This window comes from Periophthalmus magnuspinnatus, chromosome 24 (genome assembly GCF_009829125.3).
Source record: "Periophthalmus magnuspinnatus isolate fPerMag1 chromosome 24, fPerMag1.2.pri, whole genome shotgun sequence".
In the NCBI taxonomy this organism is placed as follows: Eukaryota; Metazoa; Chordata; class Actinopteri; order Gobiiformes; family Gobiidae; genus Periophthalmus; species Periophthalmus magnuspinnatus.
This window is the reverse complement of record NC_047149.1, coordinates 10,797,817-10,816,139: the sequence shown is the minus strand read 5'-3', so window position 1 is coordinate 10,816,139 and position 18,323 is coordinate 10,797,817. Positions and strand designations below refer to the sequence as shown.

Genomic DNA, 18,323 nt, shown 5'->3' with positions numbered 1-18,323 from the left:
CAGATGTAAAATAAATGTAACTGCTTTTTTAACTTTTTAATGAACTGTTTCTGTATTTATTACTATTTCAAGTTAGAAATATTGCATATTAATTTGCATAGGTGTAAAAATATGTCTATGTAATGGCGTATCTCTTGATAAAATGAAATGTTAAGACCATCGTGCCTTTTAATTGACCCTGTCGAGGGCCACATAAAATGATGTTGAGTGCCACATTTGGCCCACCGGCCTTGAGTTTGACACATGTGGTCTAGGGTTAGCACAACAAATTTCTCTTTACAATTCAGAATGCCAGGCCTCACTTCATGATGTCATTAGGTGGTAGTCCTGAAAGTCTCCTTCATACATCTTCACCCGAATTGCTCAGCTCATTTTAGCCTGTTCATATTGCTTTGACTATACACATATCGCTGTCCAACTTCAGTTCTATCACAGCTATAGTTTTTGGCCCAACTCAAACTATCCCACTCCTCGGTGCACTCGCAGGTGGAGCTGTTGCCCTTTCCTCTGGCGTTTTGAACCAAATCATACACATTATTCTATTCCATATGACGCGAAATACCTCTTAAGCTTCTAAAAGTAGCTTCAGACCTTTACCAAAGCGATTTCCTGACGCGTACCTGAACTGCGTAAACGTAACAGTGTTGAACTTTACCGGTCCGAGCGGCTGCGTGGTCTACACTTCTTTTTTTACTGGCTAATGTTTTACGGTGCATCCATGCAGAGCAAATATAGCCAGTGATTCATGGGCTCTGACTCAGCCTCTGTTTACATGGCGCGGGTGCGAGTGTAAGAGCGCAGCTGTGATGGATACAACCAACCGTGACACAAGGGGCCTGCATTTTCAACAAAAAGCTCCCAAAATAATGCATCGTCCTGGGGTCTAGCTGGCAGCTTTTGGTGCTGTCTTTTCTGGATCATAGAGGATGGAGAATGTCAAAGTTAAAGCGCATATGACAGAGATAAGTTAATAATTTTACTTCCTGGTTGGACATGGTTAGATATGACATAAGTAGAGGTAATTCTATAAATGGTAAATGGTCACTTTTTTCTTTACGTAGAGCGTGAGATTCGAACCGCCAACCTTCGGATCTGTGGACGAACACTCACTCCATAACTGTTATCTATAGCAACCATTATGCTAACAAGTGCCAAAACTTGTCTATATTGTACAAAAGTTAGTATTTCTGTACTTTTCTTCTCAACTTTTTCCCCCACAAACCGCCATGTGACTGATGTAAAACTATAATATTGACTGAAGTTACAATCCCACCAAACCAAGTAGAATTAGAAAAACATGAAAACCTGTCATATGCACTTTAAGGCTGGCTAAAAACGTCCCCCTCGCGATTTACGAGCTAGATTTGAGACTGGATTATGGCAACGCTGTAGCTGCTATATACAACCGCACTTGACACAAACTAGTTTCGGATTTCCAGCGTGCACGGGACCACAGGCAGTTTCCCCTTTGGACCTGCGTGTAATGGCCAACAGATTAGCACACCTCATAAAAGTAGGGTGAACAAATGGCTGCAGTAATCTTTCAAACTTCAGACTGTTAGCTTTTACGAGCCAGCTGTTGACATAAATAAACTCCCTCGAATGCAGTAAAAATTATATGACTTGTATTCTTTTGTTTATGAATGTTTTAAAAGTTATTTGCGCAAAACCGGAGGGGAATGGTGGCTATCATTAAAGAGGACTATATTCTGTTTTTCTGCACTTTTGTTGATTGGTATTTCATGTTTTACATACCTTAAAATAGTATCATGTCAACTGAACTCAGAATGTCAGTAATCGTGTTTTTATTTGCACGTTAAATGCTTGGATTAGGGTTTTTGATGCCCCCTGCTGGGAAAAGTTGGGCACTCTCGCCGCACATCTGTCTTGCTTCATGTGGGTTTCCTCTGTGAGCACTTCAACGCTTCAACCCACGTAAAATCCTCCATCTGAGGTACTCCTGACCCACCCTAGCTCCAGAGGCGTTCAAGTATGGGTCAAATGCAGAGGATAAACTTCAAAGAGGCACAATACAGCAGTGGTGGATGAAGTACTTCAGTTTGTTGCTTAAGTAAAAGTATAGAAACTGAGGTAAAAAGTTACTCAAGTAAAAGTAAGAGTAAAAGTATCACATGAAAGAATTGATGTAAGTAAAAATTAAATACCTGTATAAAAATGTTCTTTAAAAGTAAAAAATAAGTGTTAAGTGTAAATGTAGTGATAAAGATAAAAAATGATGCATATTTGGGTAAAAAGTAACAATACGAATCAGTTTCTTAATTTTTCTCATGACTTTTGAGTATTTATATTTGTTTGCTCAAAGCCGAAGCTTGAACTCGGAAAACTTTAGTGAGGATATCACCACGAACATGGTCAAAATAACTCCTCAAATCATGCGTAAAGTACTTTTACTTTGCAGCCCTGTTCAAAAATGTAGTAGAGTTGAAAGTACAGACACCTACGCTCAAATGTAATGAAGTAAAAGTAAAAAGTATCCACCGTAAAATGCACGGATATCTAAAAATTTGACTTAAGCTCGCTACTTTACTACTTTTGCTTTGTTACCTTCCACCACTGCAGTACAGTAAACCTTAATTGAAAACTGAAATGGACACAAGCACTTCCTGGTTTCTAATTTTTATACTTAAAGTTGAATCCAAGTGTTTAGGTTATTACTCACTTACTAATATATGAATGAAACAAACACTTTATACTTTTCATGCTTTGGAGACCTAAATACGCTCATTTTACCAAACTTCCATAGTACATTTTCACTTCATATCACCTTTTAAACAGTAAAACCGGTCTTTCATATGCATCTACACGCTCCTGTCATTTTGTGCGGGTTCATTAGGAGCACTTTTTGGCAGGCGTCGGCAGTGAGGGCATCCATATTCATGAGAGTGGGCTGAGAGGGGAGATGAAAGCTGCACCTGTGAACTGCTCAAGTGGACACAACTATGGGAACGTCGGCACAAGGCTCCGACCGATAGGCTACACCAGACTACAACCTGCTAGAGGAGGGGAAGTGCCACATCCAAACAGACGCTTAGCTCGGAACACGGGGGGGAAATACTGGCACTGGACCGGGATAAGGATCCACCAATTAGAAATGTCATGACTTATCGCTCAGAATATGACAGATGGAACTATATTTTTTGGGGTCAGTTAATATATAAATAAATACCTGTACTTTATACTAGAGGTTAGCGGTTGCTCTGTAAGATTTGAGCTGTACAAGGCTGAATTATGAACCTCTGTGACTCATTATAGATACAAACTAATAACTTAAAGGGCCCATAATACACTATTTAAAAAAAAAATCTATGTTATAATGTTGTTTCCTCATTGCAAACAGACCTGGAGTTGTGTTTTGCTTCATTTACACATGTTTAACACACAAACCCTGCAGATTTAAGTCGAGGTTGAGTTCTCCTCTCAAACAAAAAAAAACAAAACAGGAAGAGCTCCATTTTGTTTTTAAACTCCATTCACCTTTATTAGAATCATTTGGAACTGGAACTGCCCATTTCTACTGAATAAAAGGTAAAATGTAACTTGAAAACTACCACTTTATGACATCATAAGGTGGAACAGAGCATTTTGAGCTTTGGAGATGTAGACAGACTAATAATAAAGGGTTAGTCAAACGTGTGAATGAAACAAAACACAACTCCAGGTGTGTTTTTGAGGCGGTAACAGCATTATAACATGACTTAAAGCTCACAAGAGTCAATGTGGCATAATGTAGGACCACTGCAGCAGCTGAACCAGCAGACTCCTCATCCTCGTCTTCATCCTCCTCTTCACCAACCCCAAAAGTCTAGGAAACAGTTATTCTCTCTACTCTCTACTGAAGTCTAACCAGCAAATAAATGCATTGAAAATGATGGACCATTTATTCTAAAACATTTGGCTTTACAAGTGCAAGACAAAATCAAAACTAAACCAGGACTAAACAAACCTGAAGTCAACACTAAATAATCTCTCATATAAACAGCCAACTTCTACCATTTCTCCAAGATCAGATAAGGACAGTTCTCATCAGTAGAACAAAAACCTCTCCTCGTGCCCTCAGACACGTGGCCCCCTCTTGAGAGAGCTGGGGTCCTTGTAACGGTGAGTGGTGCTAACATCTCATTTGCCCGTGCCACTCGGGCTGGTCCCAGGTGCTGCAGATCAAAGTGGGCTCTTGTTGGCAGTGAAGGTGTAGGGAAATGAGATGAGAGCCACCTCCTCCTGTCCGACATCAGCTCTGTCAATGCCGCGTCGCCTGTCCAGCTCCGAACAGGGCTAATGCATCATCTGCTAGATTGCTATTAATGTTATATCGAAATTCTATGGCGGCACCGCTTGGCATGGAAGAACGGGACGTGATCCAAGAGGACAATACAGGGGACTGTCCAAGAACTTTTTTTTTTTTTTTTTTTTTTTTTTTTTTTTTTTAAGTGCAGGGGTTGTGATTTTCTAGGAATTTGTGTTCTAGCAACTTCTATTAGAATTACAGATGGGAATACAAGACATATTGTGCTGTGTCTGCTGTACAGTTACACTTTATGACGCCCATGGATCATTATATAATTTGCACATTTTAAATCACAATATTCATCTAAAACGACTTAATAGAAGAAACAAGTTCGCTGACGTCTGTGTTAGAAAGCCGCAGAGGCAGCTGACGTCGCTGTAAACGTCATCACAACAAAGAGCTGCGTCGCTGTCGGCGCCCCCTACGGATAGCTGCACAACACACACACATTTGTACAAAAATAACTACGCAACGCAACCAAATTCTAAGTGTATCATCAAATAAGAAAATAAAAATGGAGAATGAAGTAAGTACAGAGTGTCTTGAAAATAAGCAATGAAACAATGCTCAAACATGAACAAATCACTCCAAATAAAAGTGTAAAGTGTGAGAGGAAACAACTATAACATGGATAACAGCTCTAAAAGTTTATGCTTCTACTTTAATGGTGGATTATGTAACATTTCTGAACAAAACTTGCTTGTCTCCATGAAGATGTTATTGCTTTACCTTAAATGCTCAACAATAAAACATTTGTCTATCTTCTCAGACAAGCAGGTGACGCTACCAGACCAAGTTACAGCTCAGATCTATGGAGAGTCGAGCCCATGCATGTTTTTCAAGTTATTTTCATACATGTTCACTTAAACATTTCTCGTTCAGCTCTTTCCAAGCACTGAACTGGCAGAGGTCTCGGGGAGGTTAGCAGGAAAATATATGTTGACTGCTATAATGGGAAAAATGAATTGGGAAAACAGATACAGTATTATTCCATGTGGCATGAACGTTGTGGTTAAATCATTTGGAAAATTCTGCAGAAAAGTGGGTCACACAGTCAGGCCTATAGAGAACAGCTCATGTTAGTCGTGGTATGGACAAGATGTAACTATATACATAAGGTGGATAATAAGGCCTTGCAGTCAAAACATGTTCAAAACGTAATCAGAACCAAATCTCTTCTTCCTCTTGTAAGCTTTAAAACTTAAAAGTAGCTGAAAAGTATTATCGTTAAAGGCGTTGTACCAGATTTTCTTAAAAACAGGAAAAACTAGTTCATTTTAAACACTTTACACTAGTCCATAGTTACGCATTCAGAGCGCTTTTCACAACTTTCAGAAACCAGAGCTAAGTTTTGCAATCGTAGTAAAGCTAACTACAACTAGCATGCTAACAATGCTCTTCCAAACAATCAAACGCTTTATAATTAGATGCAGGATAGTACACGGTGGACTTATTGTGCCCTGAAGAGTTGATCTGAACTAGGTCTAAGACAAAGTTTGCGCAAATACAAGGAACAGCTACGTCCTCCAGCGCAATTAATTTTATTGATTTACTCCTACCAGCTTTACTATATCCATATTGCCAAACGTATTGTTAAAGCAGCTGCAGTAAAACCATCTCCTCCCTGCTCCGGTCTGAACCCCAGTCGCCTTTCGCCCCGTCTGCCTGTCTTCTGCTTGCTCATCCCTGCAGCTCAGCACTTGTCTCTCCCTTCCTCTAGTGCACTTTTCTTCATCCCTCCTTCTCTTCCCCTCCCCCCTTCCCTCTTTCACACTCACACACACACACACAGAGCTCTATAGTAAGTCTTATCTCCCTCTCCTCTCCTCCACCCCTCCTTCCCTCTTTCCTTCCCTCCCTCCCTCCCCCCTCCCAGTTTCATTTCACGGATTAGTCTGGCCCGAGCCCCACAGCTTCCAACGTCTCAATCACTCCCGGGTCTGCGAGGGAATTCGGCTGCGGATAAATATTCAATATATGCACGCGTACTTTGTTTCGTGATGAAAAAAGTGTTTATGCTTATGTAAGGGCTCTGCTTACACCACTCCGACACTAGTTGTAATTTCATGGGCTAAATCGAGGTGTTACTATTCCTGTCATGTAATGGGGCTTTTCCATCTCATCTCAACAATAATGTCTTTGTTGATGCCGCAAGTTTAGAAAATTCTTGGATCTTGGTCGGTATTGCCCTCGTAGTGGAGAATTTATTGCAAGAATATGGGGAGGTTAACAATATTGTTGAAAGTGCTTGAAACTTCAGTGTTTTCAATATGCCATCTTTCAGAAGCAATAAAAGGAAATTGTCGTCGCTGAACCGTAGCAAAGGATCATGGTCTTTGTAGTTGTCTTTTGTGGTACAGCAGCCACTGAAAAAAGAGATTCCTTTTAGATTCAGGGGCTCACAAGAAGATTTGTAAAAGTTTCGATTTTGCTGTATCATGGAGTTGTGTTGTTGTTTCCATTATAAGGTTGTCAAAAGTATCGAGGATCAGATACTAATTGATACTAAAACCAGTATCAAAACTAGATATTCATAGATATTCATATTCAAGTATCGCTCTAAAAAGTCACATACACATGGCAGAAATGAATCTTTCCTGAATAGCTTTAGGGTAACCACATAAACTGGCATACGCCCATGGACCACTATGGAACCTACCTGCACGCCTGAGGGACTAGACTGATATATACCACATGGTATTATAAGAAAGTAGTGATGCATGAATATGGAATTTTCAATCGATACCCGATCATTTGATTCGCTTGTTTTAGTTTATAGGCCTAAATGTGACTAAGGCAGACCATATAAACAGATAAAGCCTTAAGAATATGACATTTACAAATATGAAGTAACAGTGTTGGGCTGTAGTCTGCTCTTAAGATCAACATAAATGAATTACTGACTTCCCATGTAATGTTTCATTTAGGCCACATAAACTCATCTTGCCACGTTGTAAAAACTGTTTTAGTTTGTTATTTCCCTTATTATTAACAACATGTTTCAGATAGGCTTTAAAATAAGTCAAGTGGGTTTCATGCTTTGTGGAGCACAGAAGAAAAGGTTCCTTTAACACGAGATGACAATCTCTTGTGAGTGACAATCTTAAAGCAGCCTCTGTGTATTGTGAATATAGACAATGAATAAAAAGTTAGCAGAGAGAGGCAGATGCAGACAGTCCAGACACATGTTTGTCGTCTGCACACGGAGCACATGGAGCACATGGAGCACACGGAGCACATGGTCACACGGTCACAGCGGCAGCTCAAACAGACAAACTCCCCTGGCTGTTGATTGAGAACTAAAATACTGTGCTCACACAGTCTAAGCCCATCAGCCTGATAGCATCTCTGTGAAGCTCCAGCGCTAATGCACAGACTGTGACAGTCTGGGTTGCCCATCGGGGATGCTCGTGTTTTCACTCAGCGTCGCGGTGAAACTTTTAGATGACTTGTTAGATCTATAGTGAGCAGACTATATTTCCTCTTCTGTGTCGTGAGGTTGGTACAAAGCAGTTTCTCTGAAATATCTTCCCTCCAAATGTAAAAGAAGCCAGTATATGTAAACATATGTACTCTGCTCTCTGCCTCTGACCCGGGCCTGAGCTGTGTGCGGCTGAAACGGGGCAGGGGCTCAGAGTGAGCGCTCTGAGGGAGAAAACCTCAGGGGAACAGCAGCTGGATGACTGTATTTTGGGCTTATAATTATTAGATAAAATTATCCATGGACATTTTAACTATCTGCATTATCAGTGTGACGTCATAAATGTCATTATCGGCCAGTAATTATCGGTGACCAATATCATCGGCATCCCTAAAAGAAAGAACTATGATTTAACTGAAAATCACATTCTATTGTCTAAATTGTGATGAGTGATTTTACGGTACTGGAATTGGTATTGAGTATGGAGTCGATTCTTTAGTATCGAAATCAAATACTAATTTGTATACTGAGCATGGGGCAATGTTGGGATTTTTTGTCACAGTTTAAGTTAATACAATCATTAAATCGAAATATTATGTATATATAATCCCTGTAAAAGAATCACTCTGTATGAACAGAACTATTACAGAAATGTACTTTGTTATTAGTTAAAACAACAACAAGGAAGTATCATGGGTAAGCAGCTTTATCTGGACAATAGTGGTGTGAACTGTTACCAAATCCTACATGTCCCACTAACAATGACTGTCTTGGTTTTACAGTGTGATCAGCTGCTGTTTATTGTCTCATCTCTACCTGTATCAAAAGTAACGTTGCTGTGGCTGTGATCCAGTGATACTGTACGATAACGATAAACCAACCCACATGCAAGCGCCGGGAACCATAACATCCAATTTACTATACAAGATTTGAAAGATAAAGGACAGCGATAGTGAACATACACCGTTCAACTTTGCTCCTTCCAGCTGTTTTCACAATTTACCTCAGATGCCCTTTCACACTAATCCCTCTACATACAATCTCCTAACCTCACCGTTACAGATATCACGGGTTCACCATCTGGGCACAGCATTCATGCCGTTACCTTGGTATTTTTTACAATGCTGCTGGATTTTTGCATTAAAAAAACATCACCGTGTACTACATTCACAATACATTTAATAATCTCATATCACGGACAGTATGGGGGTCTGATTATTTAAGGTCCTGTTTCAAAGCCGCCGCGGAGTTGTGAGACCTGGCTAAATCCGAGCTTAGCCAGAAGAATCCTCCGCTTATCGAGCCCGGGCCCTGTCTGCCTATTAGCCGCCGTGCTCTAATTGGAGAGGTAGTAGGGAGAGGGGGGAGAGGGGGCGCTGAGGGGGGCCCTGCTATTCAAATGGTTTGTATGAGGTAATCCGCACTCTACAAATGTGTGGAGTGACCCGCCGACCCCGCCTGTAATGATGTGGCTACGGCGAGACTGATGGGAAAAAGAGGAGAGGAGGTTTTGTGGTTTGGAGGTTCACTGCGAAAAGGGATAAATCTATAAATTGAAACGGGTTAAGACGATTAATTGAAATTTAATTTGGTTTAATCTTTCTAATAATCAATGATCAGTTTGGGCTTTTGAATCAAGAGGTCTACAGCCAATTCTCTATGAGTGAAAGTATGCGGTTTTGTACTGTTTTGGTGTTAAAAGTAATATTAAAGAAGACATATTGTGCTTGTGTCTGCTATGTAGCTATAATCTACGACACCCGTTCATCATTTCCATATTTTAAATCGCTATACAGTGGTCCCTCATTTATCGTGGGGGTTACGTTCTAAAAATAACCCGCAACAGGCGAAATCCGCAAAGTAGTCAGCTTTATTATTTACAATTATTATATATGTTTTGCAGCTGTAAACCCCCTCACCACACACTTTATACACTTTTCTCAGACAGGCATTAACATTTTCTCACATTTCTCTTTTGTTTAAACACTCTCAAAGTTCAAACCTCCGTATATTATATCCCTCTTCCTCGATGATCGCTTTAAATGTGTTGTTCACGTGCCTCTGCTCCAGCATTTTCCACAGAGGCGCCTCTCCGTGCACAGAAACTCTTAAGTCCAAAGCATTTCTGAAATTTGTCGGTGCAGAACTTTCATCGACATTGTGGGTTTTGTCGGGGAGAAAACTTAAAAACATACAGCACTTTAGAGTCACACTGTGATCAAACGTTTATGTAAATTTGCCTGAACACATTCTGTACTGTACAAGAGACACGGCACGGAGGAGACTGATGGACAATGGTCTACAGTCCCTTAGCCAATTAGGACGCAGAACGCAATGCACACTCATACGCTGTAAGAAAAAGTATGCAAAAGTGGACAAAAAAAATCTGCGAAACAGTGAGACCGCGGAAGGTGAACCGCAGTATATCGAAAGACAACTGTATTAATCTAAAAAAACTTAATAAAAGAAACAAATCCGCTTTAGAAAACCACATCACAATAAAGACTCCACCCCTTCTATAACAGCAGATCACATAAGCGAACAGCAGACTTTTTATCATTTGTACCAAGATGACAACACAACACTGTCAAATCCTGCATGTATCATCGATTAAAAAAATAAGCTCAAAGAACGAAGTAAGTACAGAGAAGTTAGCCTATGCCGGTGGTGGTGAAAACGCGGGTTGATTGGCGTGTGGAAATTAAGTGATTAAAGATTGCTCAAACATGCACAAATCACTCCAAAAACTACTTCGGGAGTGTAAATGGTGAGGTTAGAAGCTCGGAAAAGTACATTTTGCAGAATAGGTCTGCTTTAAACACAATATGCACAGTAAAATTGGAAACTGTGATCCATCAATATACTATAATAAACATTTATCATATTACTCAGGCTTAACAAACATGTTTTGAGTATTTTTAGCAGTTTTGATTTACTAGTTTGTAACATCTGATAACATATTTCATCAAGACAAAATCCAGTTTAAACCAGGTCTAAACCAGAACTGAAACACAACTGAAGTGGCTCAAAAGCACGCCAACTAATGCAGGACTATAGAATGAATACATAAAGTAACATCTGTTTAAAATCAAGAATAGAACCACTGTCCAAACGGCTACTAAAAAATACTGGGGTTGGTGTAAGGTTTATGGTTCAATCCGAGTTTTGACCTGTGCATATTGCCCCTGTATCCTTGGGCAAGACGTTTAACCTGCCTGGAAAATCGCTACGCAAATGTGCCTGAACAATTTCCATCAACTTTCCGATAAAAAAATAGGAAAAAAGAACATATTGCAACCTGGCAGAAACACCTCAAATCAAGTCACATTACTGAGGCCAAAAACGGTATTCAACTTGTCAAATCCAGATCCATATTCGTAATTCCCGTCTCTTTAACTAACGTCGATATAATTTTTTTATGGCGCTCTTGGCTGCCACTGCCGTTGCCGTAGCAATAACCAAATTTTCAATACTACTTCAATACTACGCTGAGTTCAATATTGGATTTGCTACTTGCGGAAAATGTGTGCTGCAAGCTAAAAATCCACTTGAGTCTCATCTCTGGAGAGAAGTGGACAGGAATAAAACATTGCAGAGGAGAAGCGCCAAGGCAGCATAAGGACAATATAATAGAGCGCTAGCGACGCAGCTGCTAATGCTACAGCCCCAGATTTATGCAGGAAATATACACAAAAGACAGGACGCTTTTGCATAATCCCATGGGACTTATAGAGGCACTCGTATCTGCCAAACATCCGGAGGTGCAACAGTGACATTTTTAGATAATTCACGGTACTGTTTTCTAATTCATGTGAGCAGAAATGTTAACACAGAGCCATTATGGGCCCAGGGCAACTGCTTTCTACGTAATATATGAATGAATGAGTTTTGTGATAGTAACTCTAAATGGATTTGATGGTTCGTATTGACCCACCTTGGACATTGTGTCACTTGCATGTGCATGTGATTAAAATAAAATAAAACTAAATTAATCCCAACAGTCGTCGCCTCAACCAAGTACACATTTCAACACATTATCAGTTATCTCTCTGTCCTCTCGTTGCGCTCTACAGTGTACAGTGTGTGTGGCAGAACTTGGCCAATACTCTCCTCTCTAATCTAACAAGTCTGGTCTGATCCAAGTTCGCATTAGTCCAGATGCTGCCCTCCTTCACACACAGGGCGACCACCTGGCCCCTTCTGGTTGTCCTGCACAGCTATTTCGACCCCTGTCCCGCGTCCTACTTATTTAGAGAATGTTCCACTTTTTTCTTGATGCTGCATTAACTGTCTGAAAAGTGAAATTTATTTAGAAAACATGATGCTTCTAATGAAAAAGAAGAGAGTATGTTGGGTTGGTTGAAGGTTCACTGCACAAAGTAATGTATATATAAAAACTGAAGTTAAAGACAGTGTTATTCCAGTTATTGTCTATGAGATACAATTTCCCAAGTGTGTCCCTCCATGTTCCACCACATTATTCAACTTATTCAACTATAGCATGTAGTGTGTAGTCTGCAGTGCCAGTCCATCTCTCCCTCCACCTTCTCTGTCCCCTGCCTCAGTCCGTCCCTGTGTGCAGTCTCTTAGTACAGTCCCTCCGTACAGTCCCTGGGTGCAGTCCCTCTGACAGCAGGACTTGTTGAGGTGGCACATTTCTTTAAGGGTCAGGGGGGCCGGAGCAGGGCCCTCTTCACTACAGCAGCTCACAGCTGTTGTGTGATTGATGGCCAGTTCCCGAGCTGTCAGCGGCTCTGCTTTCTGCCAGGCCTCCAGAGGCCAGGCTCTGAATCTATATTTCATCTCGCTCCAAACTTTGCATAAGTCCAGCCTGGACAAACAAAAACAAGAGTGTCTTTTACATTAGTAAAAGAGCTCTCTCGTTTAAGTGACAGGGGGAAGGAGCTACATTTTATAAGTTAATTATATTAGAAAACGTCAATAATATTGAATACAGACGGGGAGCGGCTCAAATGAATATTGTTAAAATGTGTTGTAATATAGCAAGTTATAAGGTCAACTCACAAAAAAAATTGATCATGTTCAGCATTTGTTCATCTTGGATATTCCTTTTGGAAACACAATGCAATCAATAATTACTCTTGGCCTCCCATCTGAGTTTACGACATCATCACATTCTATAATCGCAATATCACTAATATATGTGGATATTTCAAACAACTAGAATGAAATAAGTCCAGCATTTTGTTTCAGGTCCTTAAAAACAATAGACTAGTTCTGACAAAAAATCTGTACACTGGTGCCAAAGAAAGTTTGATGTCATCTGTGATTTGTAACTTCTTTTCAGTTTCATTTGCACTTTTCCCACTCAAATCCTCTCCAGCACATTCTTAATCTCGAGCAGCCAGAGATCCATCTCAGTGTTTTGCTAAAGCCTACAATATGGGCGCTTAAAAAACCCCATTGAAAAAAGTGTCAATCAAGCTATTTATTCAGCCAAGGCAAATTCATTTTCAATTACATTCAATCCTGCTCTGCATACGACTGGAAAAGGGAAAAGCACAGCCGCTATTGGTCACAGGGACTTAATCCAGAGCTGAATGAGCGGATGCACGTACAGAGGAGCCGTGCACAAATTGAGCCGGCTGATTGAGGAGGTGGAAGCTATTCATACAAGTAAAAAATACATATTTACATATTACCATATAGGGGTCATCAAGTAGAGACCTCCAGTTAATGAGAAAGAATAATGGGAAAGTGCGGATTGGGCAAGTTGGATAATTACTCCGCAACTTTGGCCAAGGTGATGTTGAGAGAGCAGCCAGAGGACGCCAGGAGCAGGGTGGGCTTGGATCCTGGAGGGGGGGTGTTCTCCGGCTGGTTAGAGCAGTGAGTGATGGGGCTGTCGGAGGAACAGGATCTGAATGGCTGCCTGTTGCCGAGCTGAACCACGCGCTCTCTGGTTTGTGGTCAGTGGCTGCGCTCGCATTTGCTCAGTTCTGTCAGTGCCGTTAGACGAGAGGGAGCTCAGAGGCCGTTCTTTGAGGTGATGTCAAAGTTCTTGTCGTGTCAGCTAAACACAACTATCTATTGTAATTTTTTGGACTTCATACCCACAGAGTCAGGCCTGGATTAAACATCTATATTTATAGGTCGCATTTGTGGTTTTAAAGTCATTCAGAGTAGACCGAATGCACTGACAGATTTTGCCAGAATATGTAGCTCTAAGGACTTTCTAATGGCATTGGAAGAAAATCTGCAAATTTCACACAACTAAACGTACTTATTTAGGCCTTTGGTAGAATGGTAACCAACAACAACAGCTCAAATGGGTCGATTTCTCACTTCATAACAAGAACATCCAGGGTTTGATTCTCAGATCGTGTGGAAACTGTGTGGAATTTGCATGTTCTCCTTGTCTCTGTGCAGTCAAGGAAATTAACAACAAACTTAAGGGGTTTTTGGAAGTTCCATCCAAGAAACTACAGCATTTTAGGACCAAGGAAGATGTTTTTTGGGGATTTTTTTCTACCTCTTTAATTCGGCCCTGCTCACAGTACAAAAATAATGATGCCTAAACTTTACGGAGCCTCCTTATAAAGAGTTCAACCTATTACAGTACAATAGCCATATCTAAGTTCCTTCATAGTCTGATCTGAAAAAAACGATCTCCAGCTGCTCCAGACAGGTTACCCCAGTGGCATTGAAAGGCGGGTTAAACTCAGAGAACACATTTCCCTACAGGGTCAATAAACATATACCTAAACGATAAATGCGGTAATATAAGAACTCATCTTAAAGCACTCTCCAGCACAAGTCAGTTACTGCATTTCATCAAGGGGCATCGGATCAATTGCAATTTCATGGGTTATAATGCCTAAACACAACCTACCCCGGTGTTCGGTTCAGTTCCATCAACCCAGAAGCTCCATTAAAACTGTTTTTAATGACGCTTAATCAATTTAACGAGTGAACCGGCGCACTGTAAAAACGTCCCAGTGCCAAATCTATATAAATCACTCCATCACATACCAGCATGTAGCATACAACGCAAACTTTTTCTAACTACCTTCCACATGACACACTTACACCTTATTTAGCTTTTAAATCCTGAATTATTTGCAGAGATCTATCCCCATACATCACGCCCTGGTTTGAATTTGGTGTGGTCTCGTTTTGGATTCGCTTTTAAATTCTTCCTGAAACCAACAAACAGATTAATGTGGGTACAAGGAGAGCCAAGGAGTTCAGAAGTTAGCAGGAGCGGCTCGTTGGTAATTAATCCAAGGCCATTCTGTGATAAACGAGCCCCGCTTTAGCCTTAGTCTTTCACTATACATTATCCGCTACAGTTATGCTTTGACAGGATAAACACGGGCGCGAGTACGGCAAGTCTGTCAGCCGCATTTATCTACACTTAGATAAAAATAACTGAAAATTGCGGAGTGTTCAGATGATGGCTCTGTGCCGAACTCCGCTCCTCTAATAATCTTTGGGTTTGCAGTGTTTATTTAGTGTTGTTGTGGTGGTGGAGGGGCCTGATCGCAATCATGATGGACAGAGAGATGCCATAGTACTGATATATCAATACTAGGGTATAAAAAAAACAAACATCGATACTTCTGTTAAAAATACTTTAAATTTTAAAAATGCATCTTTTAAATACACAATTTATATATTTTGTTGCAGTGGCTAGCCTCATTGTTATTGTGACTATACTGACTGGGGTATAAAAATATTGATTCTTGTGCAAAAAAATATTTAAAGTAAAAAAAAATCATCTTTTAAATAGACATTTTATTGTATTAAGTTTTATTATTATTATTATTATTATTATTATTATTATTATTATTATTATTATTATTATTATTACATTTTTTCTATATATTTTTTTTATTAATTCAAACTGGGTTGGAGTGTAGCATAGTGGCTTATTGCTATCATGATTTATTTATTTAGATTTTTTAAATCCTTTTTTCATTTTTTAAATTTATTTATTTATTTATTTAGTTTTTGTTTTTTTTTGAGGAATTCGAACTGGAGTGGACTGAAACTAACATTAACTTCTCTCTGCCAAGTTAAAACTCTTCATAGTAGAGGAGCTTCAATGCTTTTTTAATACAAAACACACTGATATCAAAACTGTATGGAAAATGCAATACTTGCCCTGGTATCACTTGGTATGGGACAAACCAAAAACCACTGTTATAGCCCGTTAATAATTGTTGCCTCACAGTAAGAAGTTTGGATTCGATTCCTGAACTGTGTGAGATCTCTCTGTGTGTCTTTGTCTCTGTTGCATGTTCTCCATCTGTCTTGGTGGGCTACTCTGAAATATTCCAGTTTGACCCCATCAACGTAAACTCCTCCTCCAACTAGTTCTTCCTACAGATCTGTCCCTGATATATTTCCCCAATCAAACTGACACAAATATATCCCGACAGTGTAGTCAACCTCACTTTACCTCACACCTCGTACAAAAAAAAACATGTACAGAAAGCGTTGCCAGCTTCTCAATAAATCATGAGTAAGGTTTGTATAAAATAACATTCCCTCACTATCGATAAGCGCCGAGGTAGCTTTTTAGATGCTCCCAAATTATTCATGAGTGCAGCTGGTGGCAGCAGAGAACACACCCACACAGGTAAAACACTGCATCGGTAAAAAGTAAAAGAAATAAATTGTAAAAAAAAAAAAAAAATGAAAAAATCTGGATCAGGGCAGGCACAGACAAGGCGATGTTAGCACTCTCATAAATGACAGTAATCACATTTCATTTGATACACGCTGCAATAAAATCAAACGCCAATCAAATGTTTAAGATGGCTCGAAGATGTAACGCAAAGACAAGCCAGAGCAGAGCTGGAAATTCCACGGTTTTGAACGCTACCACTTTCTTCACACTTGGGCACATTAGAGATTCTGACTTGGCCTAGTTTATGCATACAGGGAAGGACCGGTAACACGGCAACAACACAATGAAACAGGGTGGGTTGCATATGTACTGTGTGTGGGTGATGATTTCAACTAATGCAAATGGGGCTAAATGAAAAATGGCAAAGTGGAAAGTTAAATGATCCGTGCAGTTTAATAGATTTGCCTGGGAAACAGCCTGGTCCTGCTGCACAACGGGAGGAAGTTGGAGAGAGAGTTTTAATAGTATCTCAAAAAATATACTTGTTTTTACTGCATTTGTTTATGTATTTGTACTTTTTTATATCTATAGACAAGCAGGAAATGTCATTACGGCAAGGTACAGGTCAGATCTGTAGTAAGAATGCAAGATATTCAAGGTACTTTTTGTGCACCTGAGCAATAGCATCTCCATCGGAAAAGTTACACCATGCTCCTTTACATTTTTAAACATTTCTATCAGTCTATTTAGTTCAATATGTTTCTTTTTGGAATACATGTACATATTATTGTTCTAAAGGTACATTATGTAACTTCTGGTAGAGATTATACAACCTGCTTGTCACCGTGGAGATGTTAATGCATTGCCTGGAATGTTCCACAGTGGCATGGCTTTAAACTAATCTTTTTTGCATGTATTTCATTATTTTATTGCTCAAAAATTGGATACATAAACACACACCACAGATCTGACCTATAACTTGGTGTCACTCATCACCATGGAGATATAAGTTTCATGCCATACTGTGGGATATGCCAGGCAAAGTGAAAACATCTCTATGGACAACAGAAAAGATACGTGGTGTAGCTTTAAAACACTACAACAACATCTGTCCTATATCTGAACAGGTTGATGTTACTGGGTTGCATTAGAAGTACATGGAAGTACTCTTCAGGCTTGTCCTCCCGTCGCCCCGCACTCGCTCCTCCCCTGACCTCTACTCTAACTCTAGTCGTGTGTCTGTTTTCTGTCTTGGCTGTTACAATGATGAGAGGAACAATTTGCCTTTTCCATCTCAGAGCCTGAAACCCACAACAGCAGTAACAGTAGCGGTCTGCAGTCGACCAGTGCCCAGGGCCAGTGTAACGTTTACTGTCACGACGGCTGACGGCTCATTTACTGGGGCCAGAGAGTGATCGGGTGCTGGCTTCTTTTGGGTGCTGGGTGGGGCTCGGACATATTTATTTTAAGGTGCACGTCGGGACTACTGAAGCTACTATGTGAGGAGGAGTGGCACGCCCTCCGGGAAGTACATGCAGGGCCAGGCGTGTATCTGCTGAGGTTGTAAACAGGGCGAGAGCTTGGGAAGTGTCTATAGGAGTTTTGACCTGACTTTACATGTATATACACTACTGACAACAAAGGATATGGGATAAAGTGTGTCGCAAAGAATGATGGGAAAATACATGTAGAAAAGGCCAAATGGTGATAGAATGAGTTGTGAGGGAAAAAAATAATAAAAATAATAATTAATTAATTAAAAAAAAAAATACAAATGAAAAAATAACAAATAAATTAAAATAAAAAATTATAAAATAAATAAATAATAATAATAAAAAATTAAAATTAATAAAAATCTGAATGTTCACCTTAACCTCTAACCCTAGGGATAAAGTGTGTTGCAAGGAATGATGGGAAAATAGATGCAATAAAGGCGAAATGGTGACAGAATGAATTGTGAGAAAAAAATAAAATTAAATTAAAATAAAAAAAATAAAAAA

General features: G+C 39.9%; 1 protein-coding gene across 2 annotated transcripts in view; it reads right to left on the bottom strand.

The window, feature by feature from the left end:
- Positions 1–18,323, bottom strand: part of epha7 (eph receptor A7) — a 127,568-nt gene that overhangs the window by 72,915 nt on the left and 36,330 nt on the right. The window lies entirely within an intron of this gene.